Consider the following 20,209-nt stretch of genomic DNA (forward strand, 5'->3'; position numbering starts at 1 on the left):
TTAAACAGGGATTTAGTCTTCATGGGTAATTGCAAAACCAACAGAAACAAGTTCAGTTTCGAAGATATATTAAGAAAACACACCACGGTGCTAGGACAATGTTTTTAGATTGTCAGAAATGTTACAGACTGAATGACTAGGGTAAGATTCAGTTGCAGCTGAGAACGATGATATGTGTCAGCTGAAAGCTGATGTTATTGGTTTAAATCAAGGGAGTATCCATACTCCTTGAGGGTACGGAAGCCAAATGATGGAGCTTTGGGACTAAATCTGATCGAACCATGACTCAAAGTGAAAAAATGGATTTAAAGGGGGTTATTTACTAAAGCTGGAGCGTGCAGAATCTGGTGCATCTCTGCACAGAAATCAATCAGCTTCCAGGTTTTATTGCCAAAGCTTAATTGAACAAGCTGAAGTTAGCAGCTCATTTGGCTACCATGTACAGCTGCACCAGTTTTAGTAAATCTCCCCAATGTATTTGATACCAAAGGCCAATAGGCCATCCACTTTGCAAAGGAAGCTCTACTGGCTTCCGTCATCCAAACATTTGCAAGCTAAAATGCATTTTTTTTTTAATTTTTTGGGGAAAATTCTCTTGCAAAGTAAACAGCCTATTTGTTCTCAGTAAATAAACCCCAATATGTTGATGACCTATGAGAAACAATGCCAGTAACTAGACCTCAATTCCATGTTTTGATGGCACAAAGACAACTGCAGAAATCTCACTAATTTTTTTCCAGCTTGTATATTTGTTATTTGCCTTATACAGAGTATTGTTTTAAGCTATCGAAATGTAAAATAAAACCAAGCTGCTGACATATTTTGAAGTCATGCAAGTTCCACATAGGATTGGTGATAATGAGTGGGTATTAGGATATGCTGAAAATCTATTGGGGATCTAAGAAAAAAAGATTAAGAACCCCTGGTCTAAAGCCTAGTACACACGATCAGAAAATCATACCAAAAATATCGCTTTCAAAGCAATCGTACAATAATCTGATAATTAGTACACAGCTTTTGTCAAATCTGATCAAAGGAACAAGCAAGAACATTTTTCTCTTTAAATTAAAAGCAAAGTGATAATGGTAATATAAGTGTGTCAATGTCATTTTCTTTTTAAAGTATGAGAAATGTATCATTTATTTGATGGAAAATTACTAAATATTTAAATAATAATAATAATAAAAAAAAAAACAAACAAAAAAAAACATTTTTCTCATAGGATAGCAGATCATACGATTTTTGTTTCATTAGTACAGTTTTCTTCCAAAAATACAATACAAATACATTATTTCTCTTCCAAATTAATATTCTGTTGTACAAGAATTTTCGGAATTTTAGTAAAATCTTAACTTTCGAAATGAGACAAGCATGCAAAAAAACCCCAAAACAAACAGACGATCATTTGTCCAATATTTTCATCGTGTGTATGGGGCTTAAATCACTGTAGAAATTCTTGTGTTATTTTCTGAATCTTTACAATCTTTGAGGTCTCCTGCAGTGAGGTATTTGTACCTTAGTTCTGGGATCCACCCATCTGCTATAGCCACCATCACAGCACTTACTTTCACAGCTAGACTCTAGAAGATCTGACAACCACAGTGCCCAAGGTGTTTGAAACCACAGGAATACATGCCAGTTGAAAATACTAAAAAAAGGCTGTGATGACAATTTTATGTTGACTTCGGGTTGCCATAGTCATGATATACAATTTAGCAGTTAAGGCATTTTCAACCACTGTTGTTTTTTTAAAATGGAAGCATAAACATTCACTTCTGTATCTCCTGAGGATGTACGTTACAGCAAGGAGATAGGGTACTTACTGACATCATCTGAGTCTCTCTTGGGAAAAATCAAAGTGAATTAAAAAAAAACTTTTAACCTGACCAGGTCTGCATACAGGTACCCAGAAACAAGGCTGTATTTTCAATAATGACACTCAGAGGCCAGTGCCTAGGGCAGCAGGGTTAGAGGGAGCAGCAAAGAGTCTCAATATGTACAAATTGTGATCATTTTCTCCTTATTGTAGTTTCCACTTCTAGCCCCCCTCTGGGCATTTAGGGCTAAATTCAGAAAGGGGGCTATAGGGGTGCAGTGGATGTTACATTTATGGAAATGTAGTTTATTGAACACTAAACTGTCTCCTCTTTCTCTTGTTTTGGTGGTCCTAAGAGTTGAAATGTAGTCCTGCATATAAAGACTCAATGCTGCCTTAATTAGGGCTTTATAGCATTATCAATTAGGTTTGCCTAGAACAGCATGGTGTCTAAAGACGGTCCTACCAACAGACACAATTACAGTTATCCAATTCAGACATAATCATCACCCAATGTGGTCCAAAATATCAAACAACAACTTACTTCTGAGTATCTTTATTCTTTTAGTCATCTATAAACTGATAACGGATCTTCGTGGATAATGATCTAACTGCTGTCGGTAGATATAAATCAGCTGTATGGGAAGCTGTAGCTATAGGCAAATTTGCACTTTTGCTTTAAAATTGAACATGGTTCCATCACTTGCACCTCAGCTTTGATTCTAGAGATCACTGGGCAGCCTTTTTGACCAACAGGGGTGCTCTGGAGTTGGTAGGAACAAGGCCAAGACCAATGTTTACAGGGAGAATTGATATTTTTGTCTAACCTTAGATGCTTATGACCTCTGTTCATGCAGTTTTTTGATCATATACTCAGAAATTGCCCAAATTTGTTAAAGTTTTAATTTCAAACCTACCTCAAAGAAAAAATGCCCCCCCTCCTTTTGTTTTAAATAGCCATTATCACAAGTTTTACAGCAATCAGGTTATCACCGGATATGATCAAATATTTGTTAAATCTGGCTGAAAACTGGATAACATACAACTACTCAAAGTTTTAAGTAGAGCTATCTATGCAGCTAATGTATAGGGAATTTGACTGCATTGATTATATATTGACTTCGGGTTAAGACTTTTCTATAACCACTAACTTTTTGTCTACAAGAGGATCATAAGACGTGTATACCTTTATGCACCCCGAATGTTGGCTGCATCAGGGTGTTGTCCCTAATACATTTTGATATGTTCAATTTCTGAAAGCAATGCAATGCACTTTGTTAATTGTCTTGCCTGTGGGTATAACACAGCAACTAACTGCACGGCGATCAAGACAAACACACTCTAAGTACTGCCCCATCTGCACTTATGTAAAATCGGGGGAAGATTTACTTCAGCTCATCTGAAATCATGAAACCAAATTGAATATTTCAGTTAAAAAATATCTTCTATTACACACATGGAGAGGTAGGGAAAAAGGTAACACCAACTGTCATCTCAATTTAACACAGCTGTGTGAAAACCACCGCTTTGTCCACTGTGCACAATGAATTTCATGGATATCAAGGAGGGCAAATCAATAATTATGTTAATAGGCAGACTCTGCTTTCCGAAATAAACCACAGTCACTTCATAGAATGAGGCTCTCCCAAAGGGAGTCAAAAGATCCTTCAATTATGAAATAGAGGAAGCGTTTCAATCTATAAGGGGATGATGAATGGGTCACATCGGTGTCTGCTCTCCCAAGTCAAATGGACATTAAAATAAATGGAATATGCTAAAGTGGACAGAGGGGGTCTCTGAGCAATGACAGCATCTGCTGTGAATAATTATCTGGTCATTATTCTGCGTGCTAAAGAATACGTCGGACCTAAGGGCTGGCTAGGATGCCAAGTGGCAAACAAAGACCGACCAGATTAATATTTATACTGGAGAGAGTCATCCATAGCTGCCATGATCAACAAATTTCCACACTGTACAAATAATGAATCAAGCCATAGTGGGACCCCATCGCTGGACCTAAATTGCTATTTAAAATTTAGTCATTGGCAAATGATAGAGCCCAGGTGCTTGCAAGTTGACAATAAATATAAGACATAATATACATATGGGACATAAAAGAAAAATTACATTATAACCTTTAGATTGTAAGCTCTTTGTCACAAGGTCCTAGTTGCTATTTTTTCAGGGATGTTATAATGCCATTGTTTCATCCACTGTATCAACTCAATTTGCACAGGGCTGCAGGCAACAATGCCACATCAATCAATAAAAATACCTACACTATTAATTTATATGGGGTAATATATTTCACAGTGTGGTACACTGAACCATTCTCATCAGTCATTGCCCCTAGAGGAGCTTACAATCTAATATTAAGCTTTCCTGCAGTATTTATTAAAATTCATATATAGATCTATCCTTTCAACCCTTCCTAATCTTCTCTTTAATAATCCTTTGGCTTTCAAGAATTAGCAATTTCTAAATTGATTTGTTGCTGAACTCTCCATAGGTTATCTATACATAAACCAGTAGATCACAGCTAGCAATGAGGAAGATACTGCAAAGTACTGCACACCTACAGAATTGTCATAAGAAAACTGAAATTTGTTATTTAAAATCTCAGAAAATACAATGTATTCTTTTAACTCTGCATTACTTAGGAGATAACCTACTGAATAGGTCTGATCTATAACACACCCCAACTGCGTAATGGAAAGAATAAGCTGTCTATATATTGGGCATAAAACATTTTCATTTCTAAAGCTTTCAAATATTTTTACAGCACTCAGTTAGTTGAATATTAAAAAAAGTCAAACCCATCCCACAAAATACTGTCAAAGTGGACCTCCAAACAGTATACACTCAATTACGGCATATTAATACATAGAAAATGAAATTAATTTTGCATTTGCTGCTTGGTAGTATGTAACATTTCATTTTTGATGGCAGATAAAAGTCAGATTCCCATTCATGCATAATAATAAATCTAAAATGCCAAAAAATTTTAAAACTATTAAATGGTTGATTTGTAATGAAAACCAGGAATGTACACAGGGGCAGAAATGTCCAGGGTCGAAGCTTGAACACTATGGATGGTCCCTGGGAATATGGGACAGCTGAGTTGGTAATGTGAATAAAACTATGCATATACCTATATGCATATATAGTTCAGAGTCTGACCATAGGCTCTAGGGAGATATGATAGTGACAATAAACACCAACAATTTCCATGGATATTCTATTGCTGAGATATCTAAAGTCACTAAAATAAAGCTATTACACAAGACCCAATACATCACTATGACACATGCATTTAATCTATATAGACAGTTTTTGCATTTTAAATGCTGATTTAGTAGATAACCTTCAATGCAGAAAAAAGGAGTCTGCTGTCGATGCTACTTACGTAAAAGTACTGAATATAAGGAATTGTGGTCGGATGGATTGTAGCTTGGAGAAAAAAATAAAAGTTTCATAACAAAAATCAGCAAGACTTACAGGAATCCTGTCCGGACTCCACGGCTGATGTCTTACATTATTTGGGGATTACTGGATGGAAAAATGTGGGAATGAGACAATATGATTCTAATTTAATACAAGTGGTGTCCCTGCTATTAAGGGATAGCTGACAAGCCGCACTGATTTCCAGGGACAAATCTCTAAAACCAGGGACTGTCCCTGCCAAGCAGAGCTGGCAATCATACAAGCTCGCAGATTAGACATAAGTATTGCACAGCCTTAGACATGGATTTTTTCCAGTTTAAAACAGACATAAAGGTAAAATGATACATACCCAGAAGCACAGGCAATCCCCGATCGGAGGAAATAGCTCCTAGGTCCTCGGAGACAGCTATTTACTGCGTCTTGCGCTCCTTTCCATGCTGCTGCTGTGGAGCACAGCACACTGTGTGCAGTCTGCTAGCTGTTTGAGCTTTCCTGCTGCTCTACAGGCATTGGGGAGTCACGGGAGCTCTCAAATGAGCAGCAGGGCTTTGTCAAAGCCCCTTAGAGGAGACCCACACATCAGGCAGGCTCTTGGCTGAAAGGAGAGCAGCAGTGCAAGCCATCAGCAGCCGGACAAGTGTGATTCTTGCCCTCTCTCCAGTCTTTCAGCAAATAGCCTTCTGCAACTGCAACCCCCCCCCCCCTTTTTTTTTTCCTTTCTTAGGGTAATTCCAGACAGAATCCAGCACACACACAGCTCAGGGCTTTCTTTCTTCTCTTCTTTAATGACCCTTGTGTAGCTGCAATGCTATGTCCAATTGGCTCTTGTAAAGGAAAGACTCCTCGGTGGTTGCCAGCAAGCTTGCTGTGTGCCAGAGTCAGTGGCGTTGCTGAGCCTTCCCTGCTCCTGAATGCTAATGAGTGCAGTGATGTCAGAAGCAGAGCAGAGTCTGCTCTGGGACCCTTTCTATGGTCACTGGCTGACTCCTAACACTCATTTCCATATCAATCAAGCCTCCCTCTAACAAATTAATAACCCCACAGCATGCTTAGCACAAACACAACCCTAGCCTGCGCCTGAGATGCAAACATCTGGCACTGCTGCAATAATTAAAACGCAATGATATGATGATGTATTTCTTTTGGTGCTGGATCTCATTGGTTGTTGACCAACCATGGACATACCTTTCATATTAAGTTACTGCTTTCTATCAAACATCTGTTTTCAATGTATTTTTTTATCTGCAGTAAATGGAGGTTATTTAAGGCAGCGTTTGTTTGCAAAGGAAGGATACATATTTAAGTGTATCTTAAAGCGGAGTTCTGGCCCCTGGTCACCCCACAAAAAAAAGAAGAAGTCAGCATTTACAAATATTGTAGCTGCTGACTTTTAATATTATGACACTTACCAGTCCAGGGGTCCAGTGGGGTCCTCACTCTGAGCCGATTCTTCAATCAGCTGTCGGGTGCTGGTGCCTCCATCTTGACTAAGGGAAAGTGGCAGTGAAGCCTCGCTTCACGAATGGGCCGCAGTCCTCTGGGACCTTGGAAGTGTCCCAGAGAGCAGCAGGGGGGGGGGGGGGGTTGAACTTCTTGCTCAGTTCGCTCAGAATTGGGAGCGGGTACCTGTCAAAACTAGGTACCCGCTCCCCCTTCCCTCCCCAAAATGTGCCAAATGTGGCAGAGGAGGGGGGAGGAGGAAGAGGATAAGCGGAGCTTCCACTTTTGGGTGGAACTCTGCTTTAAGTCAAACGTTTTGTTTTCATTTTAGATACAGTAGAGCAGGAGTTTTTTTGCCATATCTGTCTCATTAAGGAGATTTACTTTCACTTCCTGTCTGGCAGACCAAACAGGAAGTAAGACGATATCTTTCATGTATTTCCCCTAATTCTGGCTTTACACAGAGCCAACTTTGGATGGTTCCTAATGAGCCACCCATAATTCGATCAGTGGATGGATATTAGCACCACCTCACCCGACGACCTTCAACTGCAAAATCGAAGTAGTCGGGCAGACAACTGTTGGACAACCAGCACTTGCATTCAAAAAGTCAGCGCTGCAAAGGGAGATTCATCCATCCACACTGACTGAAGGAAATATATCTATCAGGTTTAGACAGTTGTCATGGGAACAAGTGTCCCCACTGGAAGATATTCACTCTATTCCTGTTCTATTGGCAACTCAAATTTTTGGATTTACCATTATTTTCATTCCCTTTGACATTGCTGAACAGGACAATAAAACTGGCCATACATGGATTGAATCTTGGATGATTCCTGTTGAATCGGATGAAATTTGTTCTGTGGGTGGCCCAGCTGGCATCAGCCGGCTTGACAAAAGTTGATTTTTCAATTGACTATTGCTGAAGCACAGAAAACTGGTGGCCAAACAGTGCCTGCATCCAATCAGATGCTGACATTGTTCAGATATTCTGACAGCTGTAGGTGCCAACTGCCAGAAAAAAATATTTGACATTGCAGATCTGTCCATCCAAGCTATTCAGAGTGGATGGGAAAGTTGAGAAATTTTCTTATTCAGCTACTGGGGCTGAAGAAGAACATTTTCAGTGTATAGCTAGCTTCAGAGGAGGTAAACCCCCCTAACGGGGATAGAGAAAGCAATATAAACCTGACATTGGTTCTCCACTCTATCCATATCTAATAAACAAAAATTGCATTTAATTACATGTTAAATAATTTTGAGTTTTAGTTACTTCTTGCATCTCAGTTCACACAGCAACTGTGATATTTTAATACTAAAGAACAATTAAAAAATGGAGCTACAACTTACTATGAGCAATAAAAGCGAACTGTAGTTTTAATCTCAGTGTTGTGAAAGCTGGTTTTAGGTAATGTTGGGGGTTGGTTGTAGCACAGGAAATGTAAAAAACTGTGCCAGATCTGTAGGGACAATGCAGGAGGTTTGTAGGGGATTACACGTCATTATGTGCACTGAACCTGAAAACTAGCATGCTGGGTTTTTGGAAAGACAGACGTCAGCAGCACAGCACCCCTAGTGGTCCAAAGTGGTGTAAGCAGATACGGCTTGAAAAACTCCACTGCTGCTAAAAGTTTATATATATTGCAACATAATTTTAGTATAAAAATGACTTTTCTACATTTACTATTTTCAAAAACTGTGCAAAAAATTTTCAATCGTCAACTTAAAATTTTTGTGCACAGACATTTCTTTTCCTTTTGGCTCGCTGCTTTTCACATTCATCTAAGCACATAGCTAGAAGTGAAATTTTAGACATCCCCCGCAACAAGAGTTCCTTCAATAATGAGACACTTTCAAAAAGCAATCAAGTGGAATTCTACACTAGAAAAAAAATTGCAAGTAAGTTTGCTTTTTAGTGCAGAAGAGACATACTATTTACTAAATATTATGTTATTTACTAAAACTGGTTATTTACTAAAACTGGGGCGTGCAGAATCTGGTGCAGCTCTGCATAGAAACCAATCAGCTACCAGATGTTAATTGAACAAACTGAAGTTAGAAGCTCATTGACTACTATGAACAGCCGCACCAGATTCTGAGTGTACCAGTTTTAGTAAAAATCCCCCAATATGTCTCTTTTGTATTAAAACCTTCTTTCCTGTTTGCCTTCTTACAATGTTTTTAAGATGGTCATATATACCAAGAGTTGCTTTATTCAGGCTACGGGCTTAAAAAAAAAAAATGAACAGATTCCTCAATTCACATTAAACAGCATGGACAGATGCATCTCCCCTTTCAGCTATTGTATTCTGACAGCTGTGGCTGCCAGAATACCCGAGGAGTGATAGATGTATCAATAGCTTCAAAACTGAGAAAGTTAGCAATTTGCAATAAAGTTAGTTAAAATCTCGGCAAAGTAAATATTCATACACTTTAGATTGTACACCCCTTGAGGGTTAGGGACTGATGTGAATGTATAATATATATATGTAAAGTGCTGCGTAAATTGACGGCGCTATATAAGTACCTGAAATAAATAATACACAAATAGTATTAAAAAAATAATAATTTGCTAACTAATGTCCGCAATAAAAATGACCACACCGTGTGATTCCAATGCAATTTCAGACAAACAATAAAAGATGCTGGTTCACATTAACAATTTTACCGACCCCCAACTGAAGCACCAGCCATGGGTGTACACATGTTGTGGCCACGATGCCTTGCTTTGCGGCCATGGCAGGATTTAGGACACTTTCAACTTATTTGAAATTATTTGATGCTTTCAACTACCACCTGCTGATCATGACCCATTCAAGTGAACAGGGCAACTCTGCAACCGCCCTAAAACTGTGTACAATGCATGTGGTTGTGGCACACTAGTGCAGGATACAAGGCGTAAAGGAGGAGTGAGGTGGTGGTACTGCCTTTCAAATCCTCTCTGAAGAGCGATCTACTCAGACAGCAACGTGTGATTGAGCCCTAAAACAAAACAAAAAAAAAATTAACCTGCAGAGTAAGACCCCTTTCAGCTGGGGCAGATCCGTCAGCATGGTCCACGTGCTCAACGGTGGATCTCTCTGATCCCCGCTGAGCAGGCGGATGATAGGTCTCTGTCCGCTCTGCTGCCGGAAAGCGGACAAAGACACTGCCTGCTGATTTCATTGGGACGGTCGGATTGAAAAGGACTGCCTGTCCGTTCCACCTGATTGTCATACGATCCGCTGGATGGATGGGGAATGGATCCCCATCTGTCTGTTTTTGGCGTACAGGGTCGGATTGGATGCTGGCAGATCTCCGCAGACTATTATATGCCAGTTCTTAGAAGTCTATGGATGGACCAGTTGGGTCCACCAGTAAAACGGACAGGCAGACCCCATCGGTCCGCTCGTGTAAAAGAAGCCTAATAGTCATGTACATGCTGAGCACAACCTGAAGCCAACAAAATTTGGGCCATTCTGTGTTTACTAAAGCAGGGCAGCCCCATATTCTAAGTCATTGGAATGAGAAATTGGCTAATTTTGCTTATTAGCAACCCTCCCATTTCACAAATTGAGATAAAAATATTAGTTGGCTATATTTAGATATCTAAACATCAGAGCTACAAAGCAAACTTTTTTCAGAAATAACTTTCCATCTGGAAAAGACACAATAGTTTATTACCGCGGGGACTTGTCACGAAAGAATGAAAGGTATTAGAAGTTTTATTCATACGTAACAATTTGGACATGACCTCCACCCTTTTAGCAGACCAGCGTACGTCTGGTGTCTGGGACCCCTGCTGATGTGATGTAGTCTTCTCTGCTGATTTGGATCAGCTGCAGGAAAATGACACATGTGCCTCAGTTGTCATTACATGGGCACATGTTGGCTAATTTGTTATTAAGTCAACCCTATTAAAGTGAAATTACAGTTTTGTAGACATAAATCACGTTCAGCTCATCTATATGTATGGTCTTCTGGATTGTAGCCAAGTATAGTGTTTAGCTTTTGTTCTTCAGATACTGGGATGGGTCATGCAAACGCTCTTGATCATTTTTTTTATTCAGTGCTAGGTAGGATGGCATATTCTGCAGGCTTCTTCAAAAGCATTTAACCAATAATTCTTCCTTGAGTATCTTAATTATGATGTGATATTTAAGACAAATTGATACATATAGTACTTCATACAGCTACTGTGGTATGAAGGTTACAGAATATGAAAGCCTTCATCTTCTAAAACAACCTATTCAGTTTAAAATAGAAATGAAAGGCAAAACATTTTTGTAGAGATACAAAAAACATTATAAATACCTTTTTTTCACAAGTGATCACATTCCCTCTGTTCTCAGCTGCATAAGGGGCTTAAAAAGCTGGAGGAGGAGAAACAGCAGAACATTGATCTTCGCAGTGAATGACTGTGCAGGGGAGGAGGCACCTGATCATTGGAACAGAGCAGGTGGAGTTCTCAGAACAGCCAGAACACTGACCACACTGGGCTCTCATTCCTAGTGCTGTCAGTTTTTAATAGGAAAATCAGAGTGGCAGGAACATCGGGGATTTCACACAAAGAAAGCAATACAAAGAGAACAGGATACTTTTTTCATACACGTTATAGCAGGCACATATCAGGAATAGGAAATGTTGGGTTGACATATTCTTTAAGCCTCCCCTGGATGCGATATCCTCTTTGGGCCTTCTCTCTTCCCTTGTTCCCTGGTACCTGGTATGACACCTGCATTACAATATGGTACTTGATTTTACATGGGCTAGATACGATTCTAAGTATTTGCAGTCTTGCTAACTGTATGAGGATATGAATTCATCCTATATTGAATGGATATATTGTAATAATGTCATCACTGTATATTGTAGATTTACATACCGTATTTGCCGGTGTATAAGACGACTTTTAAACCCCTGAAAATCTTCTGAAAAGTCGGGGGTCGTCTTATACGCCGGTATACGGCGAGCCGGTGTGTCAGGGCGGCACTTTTTCCAGGGGCGGTGTCCTCCAACGGACACTAAGTACAGGGGTGGGCAGAGGGGCTGCTGTACCTTACCTGGCTCCAGTCCCGGTCCCACGATGATCCGGTCCAGGAAGCGCGGCTGCTCCTTCTTTCAGTTCGGCCGCTCGATGGTCGCGCGGCCGCTCGGCTCCGCCTCCTCACCGGTGATTGGGCGCCAGCGCACACAGGCGACCAATCACTGGCGAGGAGGCGGAGCCGAACGGCCCCGCGAAAATCAAGCTGCCGAACTGAAAGAAGGAGCAGCCGCTCCTCTCCCCCACTGACACTAACGATGAGGCACTATTCCTCCTCCACACTGACACCAATGATGGGGCACTATTCTCCCCACTGACACCAATGATGGGGCACTATTCCTCCCCCACTGACACCAACGATGGGGCACTATTCCTCCCCCACTGACACCAACGATGGGGCACTATTCCTCCCCCACTGACACCAACGATGGGGCACTATTCCTCCCCCACTGACACCAATGATGGGGCACTATTCCTCCCCCACTGACACCAATGATGGGGCACTATTCCTCCCCCACTGACACCAATGATGGGGCACTATTCCTCCCCCACTGACACCAATGATGGGGCACTTTTCTCCCCACTGATACCAATGATGGGGCACTATTCTCCCCACTGACACCAATGATGGGACACTATTCCTCCCCCACTGACACCAACCATGGGGCACTATTCCTCCTCCCCACTGACACCAACGATGGGGCACTATTCCTCCTCCCCACTGACACCAACGATGGGGCACTATTCCTCCCACTGACTAATGATGGGGCACTATTCCTCCCACTGATACCAATGATGGGGTGCTATTCCTCCCACTGACACCAATGATGGGGCATGATTCCTCCCACTGATACATATGATGAGGCACTATTCCTCCCACTGACACTAATGATGGGGCACTATTTCATCCACTGACACCAATGATGGGGCACTATTCTCCCCACTGACACCAATGATGGGGCACTATTCCTCCCCCACTGACACCAACCATGGGGCACTATTCCTCCTCCCCACTGACACCAAAGATGGGGCACTATTCCTCCTCCCCACTGACACCAACGATGGGGCACTATTCCTCCCACTGACTAATGATGGGGCACTATTCCTCCCACTGATACCAATGATGGGGTGCTATTCCTCCCACTGACACCAATGATGGGGCATGATTCCTCCCACTGATACAAATGATGAGGCACTATTCCTCCCACTGACACTAATGATGGGGCACTATTTCATCCACTGACACCAATGATGGGGCACTATTCCTCCCACTGACACTAATGATGGGACACCATTAGTGTCATTGGGAGGAGTAGTGCCTCATCATTGGTATCAGTGGGAGGAATCATGCCCCATCATTGGTGTCAGTGGGAGGAATAGCACCCCATCATTGGAATACCATACTGAAATACCATACCATATTGAAATCAAATCTGATGTTTTTTTATTTGGTGTGTGTTGGAAGAGGGGTAGTCTTATACGGCGAGTATAGCTCAAACCCTATATTTTAACAGGAAAAGTAGGGGGTCGTCTTATACGCCCAGTCGTCTTATACGCCGGCAAATACGGTATATTGTTAATACTCTCTTGAGGAAGTGAATGTTGTTCATGAAACGCATTGAGAATCAACAACTTTGGATCTAAAGAACTCTGGAATAATATGTAAAAAATCAGTGTTTTGTAATTGCAGTATTGGAATAATATTTACAAATATGATTGTTAATCAGAATTACAAACGGAATTATTTGGTTTTATATGTATACTATATATGTTATCTGATGAAAAAATAAAGATTTAGATTTTTTAGATTTTGTCATACTATATATGAATCTCAAAAGTCTCATTTAATTTTGTTTTATGTAAAATGTTGTTTAATTGGGGATGTTGGTATCTATAAATACTTTAGCTCTGGAGGGTTTAACACTTCTATCTATGGTTATGAATCAAAACCAAGTGCGGTGTTTGCTTTCCTTTCAGACCTGAATGGATCTTGTGTGCAAAGCGCAACACTACACAGCAGCCAATCAGAACTGGAATTGTTGCTATGGATTGCTAACTAAGGCTAGCCATACATTTCTTTTATTAAGTCCCGTAGGCTCAATATAGAAATCAATTGATTCCTCCATCCAGTGTAGATGAAGGAGTCTCCCCTGCCAGTCATTGCATTCTGACAGCTGCCAATGCCTGCAGTTGCCGAAATACCCAAATAGTGACTACTTCTGATTGGCTGCATTCACTATTCGGCTGACAATTTTCAACTCACTTCCTTCGATTTTGCAGTTTGTTGAGCCAAGTGGTTCAGAACGGGCATGTTTTGGCTGATTCAGCAGGAAACCTGAGCTGCATATGGCTTGCATTACAAATCCTTAGGCATTTTTGTATCTTACATGGGATTCCATGTATTGCATTTCATGTTCTTTATAAAAAGGGAACTCTACTAAGGAGAAAAATAACCTACATAATAATAGGTCAAAATCAGGTTATGTCCCCTCTGTATTTTTTGATTTCTAACCTGAGCTTCATATTTGGCTCATTTAGACTCCAGCACTTACACTGATTTTCAATCATTGGAACTACCTGATGAGAAAACATATATATCATGGACAGGCTACAAGTTGAACTGAAATCCCACTTATGATGTGGATCCTTTACTATTTACCAACAAATTCACCAAATATCATAAGCATGTAGTAACGCTTGTTGCGTTTATGCTACTAAAATTTAGGTTTTGACTGGAGTTCCCTTTTGGAAGAAAACTATAATGGCATTGTGCCAATTTTATTTTAGTTAATGAATTAAAAAATAGTTTTATACCCCTTTTTTTTTACTATTTTTATACACCCTCTCTTTTACAAATACAAATTTTAAGACATGGCAAAGAATCCCCAGAGCACTGTGGATTAGCTGAAGAAACAGCACAGTAGCAGCTGCCTGCCTTGATGCGCTGTTTTGTTTAACTGAAAATTCAGACCGAGTCCTCCAATAAGGGATGAATCACTGGGATGAGTCATTCAACACTGTTTGTAAATTGAAGTTTCAGCTATTGATCTTTGTAAACACCAGGCCTTTTCATTAAAGAAGCAGATGGCCTGAAAAATGCATTTATAGAACATATGCATAAACCAGAACCTATTAAGCATTTCTTTGAATGCAGCAGACATCCAGCTGTAGGCTCCTTAGTCTGATTCCTGCTGCAAACACCATCTGCACAGTTTGTATGCGGAATTCCTTCCGAACTTTGCTTTGGCCCAAAAGTCAAAAATCACATTAGTATGTCAACTGGCAAATAACAAAATTTAGCTTTTGGGTTTTTTTTCTCAGTCATGACTGACCCCAAGCAATGAGAAGATTGGTTGAATGACAAAGAATGAGGCCCCCAATACAAAATGAATCCTGCTACTGAAACAGAACACTTGCTGGATGATGCACTCAGCTCACAGGAATGTACACATATATACCTCTTTATATTATAAACCACACATCTCCACTCCCCCACCATCATTTACAAGGCAGTGGTGGAAAATTGGGTTGTCCTGTTACTACACAGGGGTCAGATTCAAGAATTTTATTATTTTATTTATTTCAGGTACTTATATATCACTGTCAAATTTATGCGAGGCTTTACATATATTTTGTACATCTAACCCTCAAGGAGCATACAAGCTAAGGTCCCTAACTCACATTCATACATACACATACTAGGGCCAATTTAGACAGGATCCAATAAACCTACCAGCATGTCTTTGGAGCATGGGAGGAAACCGGAGTACCCAGAGGAAACCCACAGGGAGAACATGCAAACTCCAGGCAGGTGGTGCCGTAGTTGGGAATTGAACCAACAACCCTAGTACTGCCAGGTGGAAGTACTAACCATTTAGCCAATGTGCTACCTGTAGAGGTTTTATATCACTGTAAATGCTTAGCTTTTATGGATCAGGCAGATGGGCATGCACAATCCAATCACCCTAAGACAGCAAATATTCTGAACATTACAGAACACTCCAAACCCTTACAAGTTTATACTAATGCAGATAAGAGGGAGAACAATAAGGTAGGCACTGCCAGCACCACTTATCTCAGTGGGTGGGGGGACAATAATAGTAACTGTGGGAGGTGTTCTAACATGTCCAATCGAATCTATTTTTCCCCAGGAATTGACTGCCTGCCACCGTAGACATGAGACTGTTGCCCTATTTAGCCAGCGTTACATAAACGTAATTTCGCAAAACAATACATGTTACAAATGCATCTTCTGAACAACTGCCTTGCCTTTTTTAGCAGGACCTTGAGTAAAATATTTGTTGTTTAGAACCGGCAGCATTTCAGTAGAGTGTATTTCGGTCACATATGTGAACGTTCACCTATCAATATTTGATCAGCGCTGTGAAGATGAGACGTGAAGAGAAAGAACCAAAGCAGCAGTGAGAACTCTGGGAAGCAATTAGAGGAAGTCTCTGATCTTCACAGTAGAAGAGGCCAGGGCCACATGACGCAAGGAAGGTGTACAGCAGGAACTGGCGGAAATATTTCCAATACATTTAAAGAGAAATTACAGGCAAGGCAAATGTAAATCAGTGAGCTACACAGTGGATTAGTGGTGAGCATTTCTTCCATGCAGGACTGGGGTCCTTGGATCAAGCCTCGTCTGGACATTATCTGCATTAAGCTTGCGTGTTTTCCCCATATTCGCATGGTTTCTCCTACTGGTCATGTTGGTAGGCTCCTACCTATAGTTGTCCCTAGTATGACATTCTATTAAGCACTCCCTAGATGGCTACCCCAATAGCAGATCATTATATTATATCTAGCAAACACTGCAACTAAAGTCAGAAACTCCACTCCATTTACCTTAAAGCCCAACTCCAGGTTCGGTGCATAACGCACAACTGCCCTACCTTAGGGGACCCCCTTTCCTGCACGGCCTTCTTCTTCCCTACTACAGTGGATGGTCCTTGTTCCTGTAGTGGACAGCTGTAAATGACATGTACCATTTAGTACAGAAATATTACAGGTCCAGGGAAGCTTGAGTCCATGATGTTTATAGGGTTGAATGATGCTGGGATGGGTGCAGGCTGAGGCAATGATTAAGGAAATTGGAGTGGGTACCTTTTAAAAAATGTATCTCTCTAGAGTAGGGGTCGGCAAGCCAAAGATCGGGGGCAGCAGACTGATAGATCGCAATCATAGCTCTGCCTTGCAGGCCCTTCCTCCCAGTGGGAGGTATAACAATACTGGATGAAGGGCGGGAGCTGCTGGACTTAACTTTTCACATTAACAAGCAGGTGATTGGTTGCCGGGCAATTCTAGAAGCCAATCATGTGAGAAGTTAACTCCAGAAGCTCCAGCTCCCACCCTCCATCCATTACTGTGATACCTCCAACTCTTCGTTCTGCTGTATACCAGTGTAAGGTAGGAGAGTGCTGCCTACACACTTGTGTGCGTTTAAGTGTGTGTTGGGAGGGTGGGGGGAGATGATGTGAAATGGGGCAGAGGACACTACATGGGAGGAGTTTGTAAAGGGGGCAGAGGACACTACAGAGGGGGTGTTGTGAAGGGAGCAGAGGACACTGCTTTGGAGGGGGCACAGGACACTGTTATGAGGAAGAGGCAGAGGACACTACAGTGGGGGTGATGTAAAGGGGGGCAGAGGACACTACAGTGGGGGGGTGATGTGATGGGGGGCAGGACACTGCTATGGGGAGGCAGAGGACACTACTGTATGGGGGGGGCAGAAGGGCAGAGGACACTAGTGTGGGAGGGGGGGACTACTGTGGGGACAGGCAGAGGACACTACTATGGGGAGGATGAAGTGAACGGAATCTTTGATTTCCTCCATGTTGTCCAGGTCCTCTGAAGATTGCCTACCCCTGCTTTGGAGAAAAGAAAACTGCAAATGTATTAGGGGCAGGGGAAGGAAAAGGATGAGCAGTACTTTCATTTTTGTGTGAAGGTCCATTTTAAGTCCCACCACCAGCACAAAGCCCACTGGTAATCAGCTGTAAAATACCAGGACCCTACAGTCCACTGAAAATTTGGCATTTAATAGGCTTATGACAGTGAGGAGAACTTAGCACTATGAGGTGGTGAGGCTAAACACTGTCTTGTGTAGAAGTCACGGTCACATGTACTGTACACTATGGGCCTAACATCCAAGGGGGCTTCAAAGACACTTGCATACACTAAGAGTTCCACATTTCAGCACTAAAACAATGTTTTAGTCCCATTCAGGTTCACGTCAGGGCAGTACTATACATAGTAGAGAAGAAAAATACAATTTTGTCTAAGTGATGCCTTTGGGTAGCCTGGAAATATTCCATAACATTGTGTGATAAACTAGTAAGCGTGTCAGTTCATGAGTTTCTCGTGTTCCATATTGTACTGCGGTATTGTGAAACATAAAATTCACCACAATTCTTCTGAATTATTCATCAGATTCAATAATGTTTAGTGTTCCAGTCATTTATTACACAGCTGACTGTGAAGATATAAAGGACTGATTGAAGATATAGCTGTTTTTATTCAATATTTGGGCCCCGGGGCCGTGCAGTGGGGTGGGTTCTAGGAAAACATCTATAGAGGCCTTCCCAGAACTAGACAACTGCACTGTAGCCATCTTTCAGGTATAGCGCGGTCAGGAAGAAGTTAATTTGTAGGGATTTCCTGCCACTTCCTGTTTGGCTATGGGACAGGAAGTGAAGGGAAATCTCTGCAATGGGAAACAGATGGTGAAAAAAAACCTGACCGGGGTTATAACCCTCCCTTGCTCTATCAAAAATGAAAAAAAAAAAAAGGTTTGCCTATAGTGTTACTTTAAGTCCTGTGCTTTATCTTGTGCATGTGTGGTATGACAGTACTACAAGATCTCATGAGATCTCGCAGTTTAGGTGAGGGATTTCCCTAGAGGCAACGGTGACATTACCTTCCCAGGGGGATCTGTTCAGCCAGGGCTACGTCATCACTGCCTTCAGGAAAGCCAGGTAAAAAAGGTAAGTACAGCAGATAATTGCTTTTAAAAAAATTGTTGGCCTTCTGGGATGTGTGATGTGTTCCCAGAAGGTTGCAGCCTAGACGAGTAATACAGAAGTAGGAGCAGGTACTTATCAAAGTACCTGCTTCACCCCCCCCCAAAAAAAAATATCAAATATGTTAGAATGGGAGGGAGAAGAGGTGGATTAGCAGTATTTCAGTTTTAAGTGAAGGTTTAGCTTCACCGGAAAAATCAATTCTCCTTCCCTATCAGACAGGGTTCTTTTGTGTGGCAGAGCTGTGCAAACTTCAGGACTGGATGGACAGACATGCAAATATTTGACAGGAAAAACAGCTTCCATATAGGTATTACCTCTGTATAATTAGCTGTTTTCCTGGAGTTCAGCTTTAATCAGCGTATAAAAGAGCCGATTAGATAACGAAGCGTCAATGTTCAGTTCTTTAAATATAGGCGTGTAGGTGTTATTGACATTTTACACACTCCTTAGGCATCAGATAACGTTTATAAGGCTGTCACACCTTGTGAGACATTAGCACACACACCCTACCACAAACTATTTTAGGTTATTATTGCAATTAAAAATTTTGACGTGCGCATTTTATATGCTTGATATATGTTTTTGTTAGTGTATAAAATATAAAGATCTGTGAATTTTGCTACTTCAGTCAAGCTGTCTGACTGCTTAGCAACACAGTATCAGCCACACAGGCAATGCGTTGTTTTGAGCCCCTTCATGTCTGGGAGGCCGTTTCAATATCGCATAAATGCTGTGATTGGCTTGCACAGTGGTGACATGATCAGGGACCTGTCCTGCTTCCTCCTGATCAGAAGCCATGACCGGGAAATGACAGCTTGATCAGTGTGCTGGGAGCTCCCAGTGAGTGAGCTCTCAGCACACAACCTCAGGTTGCCATGGATTCATATGTGTGCGACGGCCACTTTTCCTACCACCCTATACTGTATATGCATTATGCTATGCATTCAGCAAGAGGTTAATGAGTTGGACAACTCAAAGACTTGCATTGTGAGAAAAGGCAGTAAAGCACAATAGTTGTGTAGCACTGCTAAACAGGCAGCAGAACCTCTGATTGTATGCAGAAAACATTAGCATCTTTAAGGATAAGTTCACCTTTTAAAAAATGATCAATGGACATCTTTTTGCAGTTACAAAATGTGAATATATTAGTTTTTTTTTTACTCTAAAGCCTGTAAAGTATTGCACCTGTTATCAATGGATCATGGGTGCAATCTCAGGCTCCTGCAGACTGTCAGTGTGGCTGGCTGCCCGTACCTTATATGGACAGGCACTTACTGAATGGCAGGAAAGATCAATGAACTACCTAGAGCGCTCATCATCACACTAGTAGTTCATTGAGAACTACAAACCGTCAGCCATGATAACTGATGCCAGTTGTAGTTCTCCAAATAACAGAACTCTGTGAGTAAATGATGTGGCTGGGTGGGCGTGTCATTTGTAACATGTTACCATAGGTCAGTG

General features: G+C 41.3%; 1 protein-coding gene across 2 annotated transcripts in view; it reads right to left on the minus strand.

Annotated features, from left to right (window-relative positions):
- Positions 1 to 20,209, minus strand: part of PRICKLE2 (prickle planar cell polarity protein 2) — a 359,846-nt gene that overhangs the window by 143,263 nt on the left and 196,374 nt on the right. Inside the window, exon 1 of one of the 2 annotated variants that reach the window (XM_089675997.1) lies at positions 5,610 to 6,241. The exons of the other annotated variant lie outside the window; for it this stretch is intronic. The gene's annotated coding sequence lies outside the window, so the exon portion shown is untranslated. Of the gene's footprint in view, positions 1 to 5,609; positions 6,242 to 20,209 lie in introns of those variants that run through there. 2 annotated transcript variants of the gene reach the window in all.

The sequence above is a fragment of the Staurois parvus genome, unplaced genomic scaffold (genome assembly GCF_062004578.1).
Source record: "Staurois parvus isolate SC_StPar_1 unplaced genomic scaffold, SC_StPar_1.0 ptg000162l, whole genome shotgun sequence".
Classification (NCBI taxonomy): Eukaryota; Metazoa; Chordata; class Amphibia; order Anura; family Ranidae; genus Staurois; species Staurois parvus.